Genomic DNA, 16,218 nt, shown 5'->3' on the forward strand with positions numbered 1-16,218 from the left:
ATATATATATATATATATATATATATATATATATATATATATATATATATAAAGGGAGTTTAATAAGTATTAACCCACACAATTCCAAGGTCCCACAATAAGCTGTCTGCGGGCTGAGGAGCAAGGAGAGCCAGTCTAAGTTACAAAACTGAGGAACTTGGAGTCCTGTGTTCATGGGCAGGAAGCATCCAGCATGGGAGAAAGGTATAGGCTGGGAGGCTAGGCCAGTCTCTCTTTTTACATTTTTCTGCCTGCTTATGTTCTAGCTGTGCTGGCAGCTGATTAGATTGTGCTCACCCAGATTAAAGGTTCTGCCTTTCCCAGCCCACTGACTCAAATGTTAATCTCCTTTGGCAACACCTTCAGAGACACACCCAGGGTCAATCCTTTGTATCCTTCGATCCAAACAAGTTGACACTCAATATTAACCATCACAAGTCCACCCCTTGTCAACTTGAGCCTATACACATCTGCTGAGATCATGCATAATCTTCAAATAAAGACAATAACGTCATAATGACACCTCACATAATACACCTATTCTTCATACAACCAGAAACGCACCAATCCCCAACCCAAATACATAAAGTTAACTACTTAAATGCTGATGTGAAGTCAATAAATCTCATGTCACAAGATAAAGGAGAAAGGAAATAAAATGAAGATATTTTCTTAGTACAAGTGTATACATGCAAAAACATGTTTTTAACAAAAGGAGGAAATATTCATGACAATTACAGTCATTTCTGCAATTGGTCATGTGGTTGTAGCTGGTACTGATGACTACCTTGTTATACTACTCATTCTGTATTCCCTTTGCCTTCAACAAGCATCTCAGCAGGTTGTGGTTTTTTTTCCTGGTGGAATAACCCAAATCTTCATTTTTGAAGGGTCTGGGTCATTTGTAGTCCTGCCTGGATTGGGCTGTTGTAGCTTCCTATTGACCTTAATCACAGGGCATGGTAATAATAAGAGACACCCTAATGGATCGGCTATATTCCATGCAAACTCTTCCTTACCTCCTTTGTGAAGTAGTAGACTGATTTCATCTTGAAAGTCCAGGTCAGTCACCCCAAGCAACACTGTAACTCCCTTCTTAGCGTGTTGACTTAAAGGTAGGAGAAGCCCGAAGTGTCAGGTGGCAGTCTTCCAGTTTAGTGGAATTGTTGTGTCTCCTGGTGGCAACTAAGACCTCTAGGCCAGCACAATGTAATGTGGTGGGAACAGGAAGCAAAAAATTTGCTAGCTGATTACTAAGGGCGATGGTGAGGGGTGCCACTTCCACTTCTACCCCTTGATTCCTGGACCTGTGAATCCTGGCTATGAGAGAAATAGTACCATATATTGGATGCTGATTCTCAGCATACACAGCCTTCTGGAGAACTTTGCCCTAGCCCTGCAAAGTATTGTCACCTAGTTGGCATTGGAATTGTGACTTTGAAAGGCTAATCCACCATTCTATCAATCCAGCTGCTTCAGGATAATGGGGAACATGGTAAGACCAGTGAATTCCATGACCATGGCATCTCTTTGGGAAAGGATGGGAGAATCACTGCATAAAGTGTCGGTAATGTGGTGGGGTCCTTCCTCAAGGGGAAGTAAACTGTAAACTGGCTCAAGTCTAGAAATTGATTGAAGGGCTATGATTCTCTGTATTTGTAATTCAAGTTAGTCTTTTATCCATTCGCCCTAGAAGTTTTCTGCTTATATAAATTAAGAATGCAGTAGGCTTCCTATCAATTTCACTTCTTGGAACACCATGATTAATTAGCCAATGCCAGAGCTCGACATGAGTCAGACTATTCTGATTGCTGCTTTGCTTCTGCTGTCTATTACAGTAGCTATACCCACCTTGCCTTTGATAGTTGAGTGCCACCAGTTGGCCCCTGCCATCTCGCGATCCAGTTACTCCCATTGTATTTTAATTTTGTAGTTGAGTGTCTATACTTCTTACTGTTAGATCTGACATACAGACAAGAGCAATTACAAGGCTCTTCAAAGATGCAGATGCTGCCCTCACGAATCTGTTTCACAAGACATTGGTCAGGGGTATATTTCTGGACCTTCCCAGCTGGGATAAATAGGTCTAAAATGACTAATTCATTCCACCATGCCAATTTCCCTAAGCCTTTGAATCCCTTTCTCTACATTAAGGAAGATCAGGCATTGCCAGCTCATTCACAGTGGGCCATCTTTTAATCCATATTTCAGCCAATCAAGCAAATAAACTATAAGAACCTTTTTAAACTCCCTGAGCTGCAACATTAAATGCAGAGTCCCTACTTGGTGGGCCCAAATCAATAAATTCAGTCTTATTCAACTCCATGTTCCTTCCATCACTATCCCACACTTTTAATATCCATTCCCACACCTGTTCTCCAGATTTCTGTTTATATAAATTAGAAAACTCAAGCAATTCTTGTGTCTGTTTTTTTCACAGTTTCAGCTCTTTCTCGACAGTAGATGAGACTCTCACTTAGGGCAATCTTAGCAGATTTGAGGCTAATATACTATATATAGAGTATATATAATATATATAAGTACAGTATATATATAATATATAAATGTAGTATATATAAATATACTATATATAGAATATGATATATACTATATATGAATATATATGACATATAGTATATATATTTATATATACGACATATAGTATATATATTTATATATACTATATATCACATATATATTTTGTATACATAAAGGCGAGTTTATTAAGTATTAACTCACACAGTAACAAGGTCCCATAATAGGCTATCTGCAGGCTGAGGGGCAAGGAGAGCCAAGTCCGAGTTCCAAAACTGAAGAACTTGGAGTCCAGTGTTTCAGGACAGGAAGCATCCAGCATAGGAGGAAGATGTAGGCTGGGAGGCTAGGCCAGTCTCTCTTTTTATTTTTCTGCCTGCTTCTTTTCTAAGCACGCTGGGAGCTGAATAGATTGTGCCCACCCAGATTAAGGGTGGGTCTGCCTTTCTGGGTCCACTGAGTCAAATGTTAATCTCCTTTGGCAACACCCTCAGAGACACACCCAGGATCAATCCTTTGTATCCTTCAATCCAATCCAGTTGACACTCTGTATTAACCATCACACTCAGTATATCTTGTTTCCAGAAATGAAGCTCAAATAGTTCATTAATTCATTAATTAAAGACAAATATTGAGGAAAAGGATGAGCAGTATCATTTTTGGGAACATAGTGACCTAAATTTGGTTACTTTTCTGTCTATATGGAGAGCCGGGGAGGGGGATGTGAGCCTGAGGTTTCCACACTCAGGTCTGAGATGGTGAGGTCAGCTGCTGCTTCTCCTTCCAGTATCCATGGGAGTCCAGCCATTTGCAATTCTCCACAACACACCTGAGGTCCCTGTAACTATCAGAGATAAATAACCACAAATATGCGGGTACCATAGATGAGAGATGAAAATATCAGCCAAAAATTAGAGCACAATTTTTTGTAGGCAACATGAATGCAAGATTTGAGGATCCCTACCATAAAAATAATTGGAGATTCTTAAGGAAAAAAAAAAAAAAAGAGCAGATGGAAGATAGGCAATCACTAAACAAATACTAAAAAACAAGTTATCTAAAGTAAATACAGTTTTGAGACTGTAGAGTATAAGAGCTTTCCAAATTGCAGGCTCTACTGATGATAAGAGATACCAGATATGTCCTGAGGGAATCCTGGAACTTTAATCATGAAGATAATATTATAGGCTTCTAGGTAGAAATAACAAACAACCAACAAAGGAATATATGAACAAAGCATTGGGCAATGGAATCCTCTGTTATTTTTTAATTAATTTACTGAAAGCTGGGTGTGTCTGTGAGGACGTTGCCAAAGGAGATTAACATTTAAGTCAGTGGACTGAGAGAGGCAGACCCAACCCCAATCCGGGTGGGCACAATGTAATCAGCTGCCAGTGTGACTAGAATATACGCAGACAGAAAAATGTGAGAAGAGAGACTGGCCTAGCCTCCCAGCCTACATCTTTCTCCTGTGCTGGATGCTTCCTGCCCTCAAACATCAGACTCCAAGTTCTTCAGTTTTGGAACTCAGACTGGCTCTCCTTGCTCCTCAGCCTGCAGATGGCCTATTGTGTGACGTTATGATTGTGTGAGTTAATACTTAGTAAATCCCCTTTAAATATCTCTATCTCTATCCCTGTATCTCTATATCTATGTATATCTATAGATTTAGATATATAGATATATCTATTCCATTAGTTCTGTCCCTCTAGAGAATCCTTACTAATACAGGTTTTGGTACCAGGAGTGGTTCTAGAGGAACAAAATACTAAGGTTGGAGTTCTTCCATTGCTTTTAGGGTTTCTGGACTTGGCTGCTTAATATGATTAGACCCCAAAATGTTAAGGACTTTACTTCTAATAGTATGGAGAACACCTATAATCCTTGGCATGAACTGCATAGAAAGTTATGCAAAATAAATGCATTTGACATTCCTGATTCATCGGTCATGAGAGGCAAGGAACTTAGCGACTCTATACATAATACCTTTGATCGTATGTGGAGAACCAAGGAAAATAATGAAGCTGGTTGGTTGCTCCTAAGTTCAGTGGACAAAATGATGAAAAAAAAAAATGATGAACTCAGGGATTCTATCTCCTGGCTTCAGAAGCAGATACTGAGCCTCAAATGTGCTAAGAGAGCCCTGAGTGAGAGTCCTATCTCCTATCGAGAAAGAGCTGAAATTGTGGGAAAAGCAGACACAAGCTCTCATTATGTGCATGGCTGACCTGCAGTGAAAGGTGCATGCACAGCCTCACCAGGGGTCTACTGTTAAAGTGAGGGCATTGATTGGAAAAGAATAGGACCCTGCAACTTGGAATGGGGATGTGTGAGAGGGCCCTGATGAAGCTGAGGACATTGAGCTTGTAAACTCTGATAAACCTTTTTTGCCTGAAGAAACAGCTTCCTCAGCTCCAATAGTGGCAACATCCCCTCCCCATCCCATGCTGCCATCATCCTTTCTACCTTTGTCTGAGGAGATACACCCTACGTTGACTGAGGCAACAGTAATGGCCTCCACTGAGGCAGTTGCCAGGCAAGATAATGTTGATTCTCCTTAGGAGCCACCCCCAACACTCCTGTTTGGTCCTAGACCTATAACTAAAGTCCCAGTGGGCCCCTAGAAGTGAGGATGAGAGTGTGACCCATGAGGGAGTGCACTACACCTGAAAATAACTGCTTGAGTTTTCTAATTTATATAAACAGAAATCTGAACAATAATCATGGGAATGGAGATTAAGGGTGTGGATAATTGTGGAAAAAAACATAGAGTTGGATCAGGTTGAATTCATTGATTTGGGCCCACTAAGCAGGGATTCTGCATTTAATGTTGTAGGTTGGGGAGATAAAAGAGGTTCTAATAGTTTATTTGCTTGGTTAGCTGAAAATATGATTAAAAGATGGCCCACTGTGAGTGAGCTGGAAATTCCTGATCTTCCTTGGTTTAATGTAGAGAAAGGGATCCAAAGGCTCAGGGAGATTGGGATGCTGGAGTGGATTAGTCATTTTAGACCTACTCATCCCAGCTGGGAGGGTCCAGCAGATATACCCTTGACCAATACTTTGTGAAATAGATTTGTGAGGGCGGCACCTGCCATCTTTGAAGAGCTCTGTGATTGCTCTTCTCTATATGCCAGATCTAACAGTGGAAACTGCAGTCATTCAACTGCAAATCTTAAATGCAATGGGAAAAATTGGATCCCAAGGTGGCAGGGGCCAAGTGGTGGCACTCAACCATCAAAGGCAAGGTGGGTGTAGCTACCAGAATGGACGGCAGAGGCAAAGTCGCAATCAGAATAGTGTGACTTATGTAGAGCTCTGACATTGGCTAATTAATCATGGTGTTCCTAGGAGTTAAATTGATAGGAAACCTACTGCATTCTTACTTAATTTATATAAGCAGAGAACTTCCAGATTGAGTAGACAAAAGACTACTCTGAATTACAAGTACAGAGAATCACGGCCCCTCAATCAATTTCCGTACTTGAACCAGTTTACAGACCTAGAACCGTTTGAATGAAGGAGAGGCTGGGTCTTGTGGAAGGACCCCACTACGCTACCAACAATTTATGCTGTTAATTCTTTCTCCAGTCATTTCCCAAAGAGACCTCTAGCCTCTACCAGGGTAACTGTGGATTGGGGAAATGGAAATGATCAGACATTTCGGGGACTACTGGACACTGGCTCTGAGCTGACATTGACTCCAGGGGACATGGAATGTCATTGTCATTCTCTAATTTAAGTAGGGGCTTATGGAGGTCAGGTAATTAATGAAGTTTTAGCCCAGGTCTGACTTACAGTGGGTTCAGTGGGTCCCCAGACTCATCCTGTGGTCATTTCCCCAGTGCCAGAAAGCATAATCGGCATAGCCATACTTAGCAGCTGGCAGAACCCACACATTGGCTCCCTGACTGATAGGGGGAGGGCTATTATGGTGGAAAAGGCCAAATGGAAGTCATTAGAGCTGCCTTTACCTAGAAAGATAGTAAATCAAAAACAATATCTCATCCCTGGAGGGATTGCAGAGATTAGTGCCACCAGCAAGGACTTGGAAGATGCAGGGATGGTGATCCCCACCACATCCTCTTTGAACTCTCCCATTTGGGCTGTGCAGTGGACAGATGGATCTTGGAAAATGACAGTGGATTATCGTAAGCTTAACCAAGTGGTGACTGCAAGTGCAGCTGCTCTACCAGATGTGGTTTCATTGCCTGAGAAAATTACCACTTCTCCTGGTACCTGGTATGTAGCCATTGACTTGGCAAATAACTTTTTCTCCATTCCTGTCCATAAGGCCAACCAGAAGCAATTTCCCTTCAGCTGGCAAGGCCAGCAATATACCTTTACTGTCCTATATCAGAGTTTATTAGCTCTCTGGCTTTCTGTCATTATCTTATTTGGAGAGACCTTGATCACTTTTCCCTTCCGTAAGATGTAACACTGGTATATTACATTGATGACATTATGCTGATTGGATCCAGTGAGTGAGAAGTAGTGAACACACTGGACTTATTGGTGAGACATTTGCATGCCAGAGGATGGAAAATAAATCCAACTAAAATTTAGGGACTTTCTACCTTAGCAAAATTTCTAAGGATTCAGTGATGTGGGGCCTGTCGAGATATTCCTTCTAAGGTAAAAGAGAAGTTGCTGCATTTGGCCCCTCCGACAACCAAGTCACAACTCCTAGTGGGCTGGTTTGGATTTTGAAGGCAACGCCTCCCTTATTTGAGTGTGTTACTCTGGCTGACTTATCCAGTGACCTGAAAGGCTGCCATTTTTCAGTGGGATCCTGAACTAGAGAAGGCTCTGCAACAGGTCCAGGCTGCTGTGCAAGCTGTTCTTCCACTTGGGCCATATGACCCATCAGATCCAATGGTGCTTGAGGTGTCAGTGGCAGATGGGGATGCTGTTTGGAGCCTTTGGCAGGCCCCTGTAGGTGAAACACAGTGGGGGCCTCTAGGATTTGGAGTAAGGTCCTGCCATCTTCTGCAGATAACTACTCTCCTTTTGAGAAACAGCTTTTGGCCTGTTACTGGGCTTTGGTAGAAATTGAATGTCAGACTATGGGTCATCAAGTCACCATGCGACCTGAACTGCCTATCATGAACTGGGTGTTTTCTGACCCATCTAGCCATAGGTGGGGTATGCACAGCAGCATTCCATTATCAAATGGAAGTAGTATATACGTGACTGGGCTCAAGCAGGTCCAGAGGGCACAAGTAAGTTACAAGAGGAAGTGACTCAAATGCCCATGGTCTCCACTCCTTCCACCCTTCCTTCTCTCCCCTTTTCTCCCCCAGCCTGCACCGATAGCTTCATCAGGAGTTCACGATAATCAATTGATAGAGGAAGAGATGACAAGGGCCTGGTTAGTAAACTCCCCTTAGTAAACTGCCTTTTATATACACATCTATCCTATTAGTTCTGTCTCTCTAGAGAACCCTAACGCAGTGGTCTGTGTACTTAAGTGTGTTTTTGTGGTGGCCAGTAACGGTCTTTTGTTCCAATATTTAGCCCTCCCTTAAGGACCTTTTGTATTGTAAGGCAGGTCTGGTGATAAGAAATTACCTTAGCATTTGCTTGTTTGAAAAGGAGTTTATTTCCCCTTCACCTATGAAGCTTAGTTTGGCTCGATGTAAAATTCTTGGTTGGAATTTCTTTTCCTTAAGAAGGCTGTATATAGGTATCCCGTCTCTTCTGGCTTGTGGGGTTTCTGCTGAAATGCCAGCTGTACACCTGACAGGATTTCCTCTGTAGGTGACCTGCCCCTTCTCTCTAGCTATCTTTAACATTTTTTCTTTCATTTTGACCTTGAAGAATTTGGTGACTACATGTCCTGGGGATCATTGTCTTGCATAGTATCTCACAGGGGTTCTGTGCCTTTCCTTAATTTGAATGTTTCCTCTCTAGTTAGCTTAGGAAAATTTTCATGGATAGCCTTGAATATGTTTTCCAAGTTGCTTGCTTTCTCTCTCTCTCTTTCAGGGATGCCAATGAGTCATCGATTTGGTTCCTTTACATAATCCCATATTTCTGGGAGGTTTTTTTTTTTTTTTTTTTTTTGAGACGGAGTCTCACTCTGTCGCCCAGGCTGGAGTGCAGTGGCCGGATCTCAGCTCACTGCAAGCTCCGCCTCCTGGGTTTACACCATTCTCCTGCCTCAGCCTCCCGAGTAGCTGGGACTACAGGCGCCTGCCACCTTGCCTGGCTAGTTTTTTGTATTTTTTAGTAGAGACGGGGTTTCACCGTATTAGCCAGGATGGTCTCGATCTCCTGACCTCGTGATCCGCCCATCTCGGCCTCCCAAAGTGCTGGGATTACAGGCTTGAGCCACCGCGCCCGGCATTGCTGGGAGGTTTTATTCATCCTTCTTTATTTTTGTCTAAGTAATTTTGGAGAACTGGTCTTCAATATCTGAGATTCTTTCATCACCTTGGTTTATTGTTTCTTTATTTTTGTCTGACTAAGTAATTTTGGAGAACTGGTCTTCAATATCTGAGATTCTTTCGTCAGCTTGTTTTATTCTGCTATCAGTACTTACTATTGTATTATGATATTCTTGAAGTGAGTTTTTCAGCTGTATCAGATCAGTTTCTTTTTTTCTTCAAGTGGCCATTTCTTGTTTTATCTCTCATATCATTTTATTGAATTCCTTAGATTCCTTAGATTGGATTTTGACTGTCTCTTGGATGTCAGTGATCTTTGTTCCTAACCATATTTTGAATTATATTTCTGTTAACCATTTAAGCCTGGTTAAGAATTATTGCTAGGGAACTAGTGCAGACATTTGAAGGTGAGAAGACACTCTGGCTTTTTGAGTTTCCAGAGTTCTTGCTCTGGTTCTTTCTCATCTGTGTGGCCTGATGTTCCTTCAGTCTTTGAAGCTGATATTCTTTGGATGGGTTTTCTTTTTTTTTTTTTCTTTTATCTTTTTTGATGCTCTGGGAGTTTGATTGTGGTATAATGTGGGTTCAGTTGACTGGGTTTTTTTTCTGGAAGATACCAGGGAGCCAAACCTCAGCTCAGCACTCCTGGTCTACATACCGTAACTCTCAGGGGCTGGTGCTGGGCCCCTGGCTTTTGTTCTCTGGCCCCTCAAAGTTAGGAAGCTTCTGTGCTGGAGGGGCTGAGGTTTTCCCAGTCCACTGGCCACAACACTCTGATAGGTGGTCCTGGCCAAAGCACGTTGTCAGGGTGGTGGCTGCAGGATCTGTGCTAACTTACACATGCCAGTAGCTGGGGCAGCATAGTGGGGTGCATGCATGTCAGCTGGGGTGGGGTACTGGTGGGAGTGGGGTTGCAGAGTTCCTGCGTGCACTCATACCAGTGGCAGGGCACAGGCAGGGGCAGGGTTGCTGGTGTCTGTGCTTGCACTCACACTGGCAGTGACCGGGGTGGGGTGCTGATGGGTGTGAGACTGCTGGCCTCCATGTGTGTATTCATAGTTGGTGGTGGCGGCACAGCAGTGGGTGGAAAAATGCATTTCACAGAGCAGGTTTTTCTTTTAGATTTTCAGTTGTTGAATATTAGGAAATTTTATAACCATAATCTATTACAACAACACATTAAAGGAAAACTGTAATTTTGTCAATAGATGCCTAAAGGAATTTGAAAGAAATGAATCATTTCTAATAACATTGCTAAGTAAAAGAGAATATAATAAAATTAGAAAACATAAAGTCATTCAGAAAATACTTTAAATTGTAAAATGCTAAAACTATTTAAATTAAATTAGTTACCAGAGGAGGACACTCATTATCATTCTAACGTTACCTCAGAAGGGCTACTGAATGCAGTAAGATAAGAAAATTTAAAAAAAAACTGATATAAACTTAAAAGATCAAATGATCTCTTTTTGTTGATAATATTATATGCCTAGAAAATTCAAGAAACCATGGTAAATATTACTAGATTTAAAAATAAGAATTTTCTACAGTGAGAATTACAAAACATGGCTAAAAGAAATCAGAGACCACACAAACAAATGAAAAAACATTCCATGCTCATGGATAGGAAGAATCAATATTGTTAAAATGGCCATACTACTGAAAGAAATGTATGGAATGAATGCTATTCCTGTCAAACTATCAATGACATTTTCCACAGAATTGGAAAAGACTGTTCTAAAATTCATTTGGAACCAAAAAAGAGTTTGAATAGCCAAAGCAATCCTAAGCAAAAAGAACAAAGCTGGAGGCATCATACTACCTGACTTCAAACTGTACTATAAGGCTACAGTAACTGAGACAGCATGGTACTAATGCAAAAGCATACACACAGACCAATGGAACAGGTTAGAGAACCCAGAAATAAAGTTTCATATCTACAACTATCTGATCTTTGACAAAGTCAGCAGTAGCAAGCAATGGGGAAAGGACTCTCTCTCTTCTGTAAATGGTGCTGGGATAACTAACTGGCTAGCCACATGCACAAAACTGAAACTGGAACCCTAGCTTTTACCATACACAAAAATCAAGTCAAGGTGGATTAAAGACTTAAATGTAAAACCTAAAACTATAAAAATCCTAGAAGAAAATCCAGAAAATCGCATTTTTCCCATCGGCCATGGCAAAGTCTTCATGATGAAGATGCCAAAAGCAATTGCAACAAAAACAAAAATTGATAAATGGGACCTAACTAAATGAAAGAGCTTCTGCACAGCAAAAGAAACTATTAACAGAGTAAACAACCTACTGAATAGGAGAAAATATTAGCAAACTTTGCATCCGAAAAATATCTAATATCCAGAATGTATAAGGAAGTTAAATTAACAAGCAAAAAGCAAACTACTTTGTTAAAAGGTAGATAAAGAACATGAACAGACACTTTTCAGAAGAAGACATACCTATGGCCAAAAAGCATATGAATATATGCTCAACATCACTAATCATTAGGGAAATGCAAATTGAAACCCCAACAAGATACCATCTCACACTAGTTAGAACGGCTATTGTTAAAAAGTCAAAAAAAAAAAAATGGCTATTGTTAAAAAGCCAACAGATGCTGGCAAGGTTGCAGAGAAAAGGAACACATATATTGCTGGTGGAAATGTAAATTAGTTCAGCCATTGTGGAAAGCAATGTGGAGATTTCTCAAAGAATTTAAAACAGAACCACCAGTTGACCCAGCAATCCCATTACTGGATATATATCCAAAGGAATAGAAATCATGTCTACCATAAAGGCGCATGCATGCATATGTTCATTGTGGCACTTTTCACAATAGCAAAGACATGGAATCAACCTAGACACCCATCAGTGGTAGACTGGATAAAGAAAATGTGGCACATGTATATCATGGAATACTATGCAGCCATAAAAAAGAATAAGGTTATGTTCTTTGCAGCAATATGGATGGAGCTGGAGGCCATTATCTGAAGCAAACTAATGTAAGGACAGAAAACTAAATACTACATATTCTCACTTATAAGTGGGAGTTAAACATTGAGTCCACATTGACACAAAGGAGGGAACAATAAACATTGGGCCTACTTGAGGGTAGAGGGTGGGAGGAGGGTTTGGATTCCAAAACTACGTATTGGGTATTATGCTGACTATCTGGGTGACAAAATTATCTATACATGAAACCACCATGACACACAATTTACCCATGTAACAAATCTGCACATATACCCCTTGAACTTAAAATCAAAATGTAAAAGAAAGAGAAGAATTTGGTGAGGAGATGAATAGAAGATTTTTTTTTGAGACGGAGTCTTGCTCTGTCACCCAGGCTGGAGTGCAGTGTGGTGTGATCTTGGCTCACTGCAAGCTCCGCCTCCCGGGTTCATGCCATTCCCTGGCCTTAGCCTCCCGAGTAGCTGGGACTACAGTTGCCTGCCACCACACCCAGCTAATTTTTTGTATTTTTAGTAGACACGGGGTTTCACCGTGTTAGCCAGGATGGTCTCAATCTGACCTTGTGGTCCACCTGCCTTGGCCTCCCAGAAGATAAATTTTTAAAAAGTGTTAGTTTATCTCTGTGTTAACAAAATACTTAGAAGTGAGAAAAAAATTTCTACTTACAATTATTGGAAAAATATAAAATACTTAAGAATAAATCAAACAAGAAAAGTATATAAAAATTATAAAATCTTACTGAAAGAAAATAGATTTAAACAAATGGAAAGGCATATCACATTGAGTAGAAATACTTAATAACAGAAGCATTAAATACACACACCTAATGAGTGTATAAACATAAGGCAGTAAAATTAGAGTTGGCATTCTTTGGAGGGACGATTAGCCAAAGAAGGTTAAAGTTTATACTGAAGAGTAAATGCTTCAGAATAGCTAAGAAACTATGCAAAGGGGAAATAGTGAGAGGTCTTATTTTGCTGGATATTAGTATAAACAATAAAACTACTGCATCATCATCATGTGGTATTGGAAAAGGAATAAAAATTGAAGAAATAGAACCCAGTATAGATGAGTTCAATGTATTTCCAAAGTAGTAATTCATTTTAGTGGGAAATGAGTCAATTATTTAATAAATGATGTTTGGACAACTGATTATCCATCTGGAAGAAAAGAAAAGAGGATCACCATTTTATTTTACCTTTAAATATAAATTCCAGATGGCTGAGAAACTTACATGGTCAAAATAAAATTGTAAAAGGCTTGCAAGAAGATCTAGAAAATTGAATGTATAAAAATGTAGGAACTGAGAGCATCTTTTCCAGAAGCTATAAAAGAAAAGATAGACATATTTGAACTTTGATGTCACAAAGGATATCATAAATAAAAACAGTAGACAGACATTCAATTTACAAGAAATATTTGTAACTGATTTTTTCAAATAGCTGAACATTTGGCCAAAAGTAACACAATTCAATTAAAAAACGGGCAAAGAATTATGAATCCAAATGTCCAAAAAATATATGGAAGGATTCTCAAGTTTGTTACTAGTAGGGAAAATGCAAATTAAAGTAAAAGAAAGTGTCATTTTACGTCAATCAGATGACAAAAATTGAAGAGTTATAATAAATATTACTGGTGGTGATTTAGGAAAAGGATTAGTCTCATGGCTGTGAAAAATATGAGGTGTTACAGGTTTTGGGAAAGCCATTTGCCAACATCTATTAAATTTTAAAATATACGTGTGCTGCTTGGCCCAGCAATTCCAGTTCTTGGACTCTATTCCATAGAAAGATATTCACATGTAAGGCCATGTGTTTGTAGTGGCAAAAATCTCATTAAAAATAATGATTAGTGCTATACCTATTGACCTGTAGTGATTTCCACAAGGTATTCAGCACAAAAGTATGAGGAGACAAGCTATAGAAATTGTAAGATCCCTTTTTGTAAAATAAACAATAATACTCATATATGTAGACTTACATGCACATTTCTATATGGGATTACCTGGTCAGGGAGAGAAGTATGGAATTGGGCTTATGTGAAGAGTGGAGAAAAAAGCAGATGGATAGCTTCTCTGCTTTGAAAGAGTGACCATCGGCCACTGTTGAGGATATTTAAAATCAGATGGTATTGACTGTGAATAAAATTCCTAATGAGGAATTCAAACAATTAAAGGTTACCAAATTGACCACTATGAAGGATATACATGCTTGATATTTGTGTACATATATATGTATTATGTTTAAATGTGTATATATGTATATAATTCCTTTGTCATTTTTCTTATTGCTTCACATATTGGAAGTAGGTATTATACAACCCACAAATAAGCAATAGATTATTAAAACTTTGACTTAAAAACAATCACATCTATAATACCCTCTAATACTGTATATAAATATATGTTTTATTTTTTGAGCATTTTAAAATTCAGATTCCCTTAAAATTTCTTAAAAACACAAATTTCAGATTATACAGTTTTCTAGTCCTGAATTACACATTTTACTACTGTGTGAAGCTGGATGCCCTTCGGAGAAATTGGCAAAGTATAATGATATGTAAAATAGCGTTCATTTCTCATTTCCCAACCATGAAGAGTAATATCCACAGTATAAACATAAAATATACTCCTCAGAGTTCACGTCTGCAGAACTGGCTTATTTGCACAGAAAATTTCATGTTTAATCAAGACGATCTTTAACCTGAAAGGAGACCATGACATGCTTTAAAAGAGTAAAGAATTTTCTGTTTCTATCTTCCTACCTTTCTTTACAGAAATAATTGGGTTTTGATTGAAGTTTGTTATTACTGAATATGTCTTTTTTGGAAGAAGATCATTAAGTTTGAATTGCACATGTGCTACCTTTTCAGAATTCTCAGATAAGGACTTAATATGGGTTTGGATTGTAATCTGAATTGTAATCACCACATGTCAAGGGAGGGACCTGGTGGGAGGTAATTGGATCACGGGGTTTGTTTCCCCCATGCTGTTCTAGGATATCGAGTGAGTTCTCATGATGTGTCTGATGCTTCCCTCTTTCCTCTCCTACCACCATAAGAAGATTGCCTTGCTTCCCCTTCACCTTTTGCCATGATTGTAAATTTCCTGAGGCCTCCTCAGCCATGCAGAACTGTGAGTCAAGTAAGCCTCTTTCCTTTACAAATTGCCCAGTCTCAGGTAGTATCTTTATAGCGGTATGAAAATGAACTAATCAGGGCTGTGCATAATTTGTCTTTACAAAACACATGTTGAAACTGCATGTGTTTCAAGTTCTTGAGGATACTATTAGTCTCCTGTAAGAGAAGACTCAGCCAATAGTGACTAGACAAAATGAACATTTACTTTTCTTATTTAAAGGAAGTCTAAATATAAGTAGTTACAAAGTTATAGTTTAACAATTTTATCAAGACCAAATTGTCTATCTTCCCATTCTTCCATCTCCAGTAATTTGATGCTATTTCCCATCGTAGACATGGGATAACAACTGCACATTTAGCAGCAGGTTTTTACATATCCATCTCCAAAGTTAGGCAACAAGAGGAGCAAAGGGACCCTCCTATTATCTACCTGATTCTCTGTATACAATCAGGGGATGAAATCTTCCCAGTTTCTTCCTGGGTCCTGGGATATTCTACCTGTGTCTCATAATTCATAACCAGGTCCCATGACCACTTAAAATAAATCACTGGCAAAAGGAAATGCAACTACTAGTGCTAGCTTGGACTAGCCAAGATTTATCCTGTGGGACTGGGCACATTGTTGCTGAACAAAACTTGGCTTCTGTTAGGCAGGGAGAAGGAGTAATGGCTTTGGGTAGGCAATCAACAGTGACTGCCACATGAGCAAATACTTTCCAGGTATCGTCTGGTTCTACCCCCTCTACAAGTCATCAGGAAGGAACAGTAGAAAGCACAATCAAATAGTATCAGGCCAGTTGCTAACAAGCATCCAGTTATTTAATGGCATCTGTTGATAGTCTGAGAAGTAAGGATATTAGTTCATGTGTTCAGTAGAAATATAGCTAAATCAACAAAGAGAGAGAGGGGTAAATGTTTAAGGAAAAATAAAGAATTATCTCAATCTTTTATAAAGAATGTATATAAAACTGAGCTATATAGTTATATATGTGATATAATAAGATATGAGTTTATATGAATAAATAATATAATATATAATAATGATACCAATAACACTCACTGAACACTTTAGGCTAGGCATTATGTCAAGTGCTTGATATGCATATTGCTGTTTAATCTTCATAATTATCCTTTGAGATAGTGTGTCAGGCATCTATTCTAAGACCACCCCAGGTTCAGTGAC

Source organism: Piliocolobus tephrosceles, chromosome 19 (assembly GCF_002776525.5).
Source record: "Piliocolobus tephrosceles isolate RC106 chromosome 19, ASM277652v3, whole genome shotgun sequence".
Lineage (NCBI taxonomy): Eukaryota > Metazoa > Chordata > Mammalia > Primates > Cercopithecidae > Piliocolobus > Piliocolobus tephrosceles.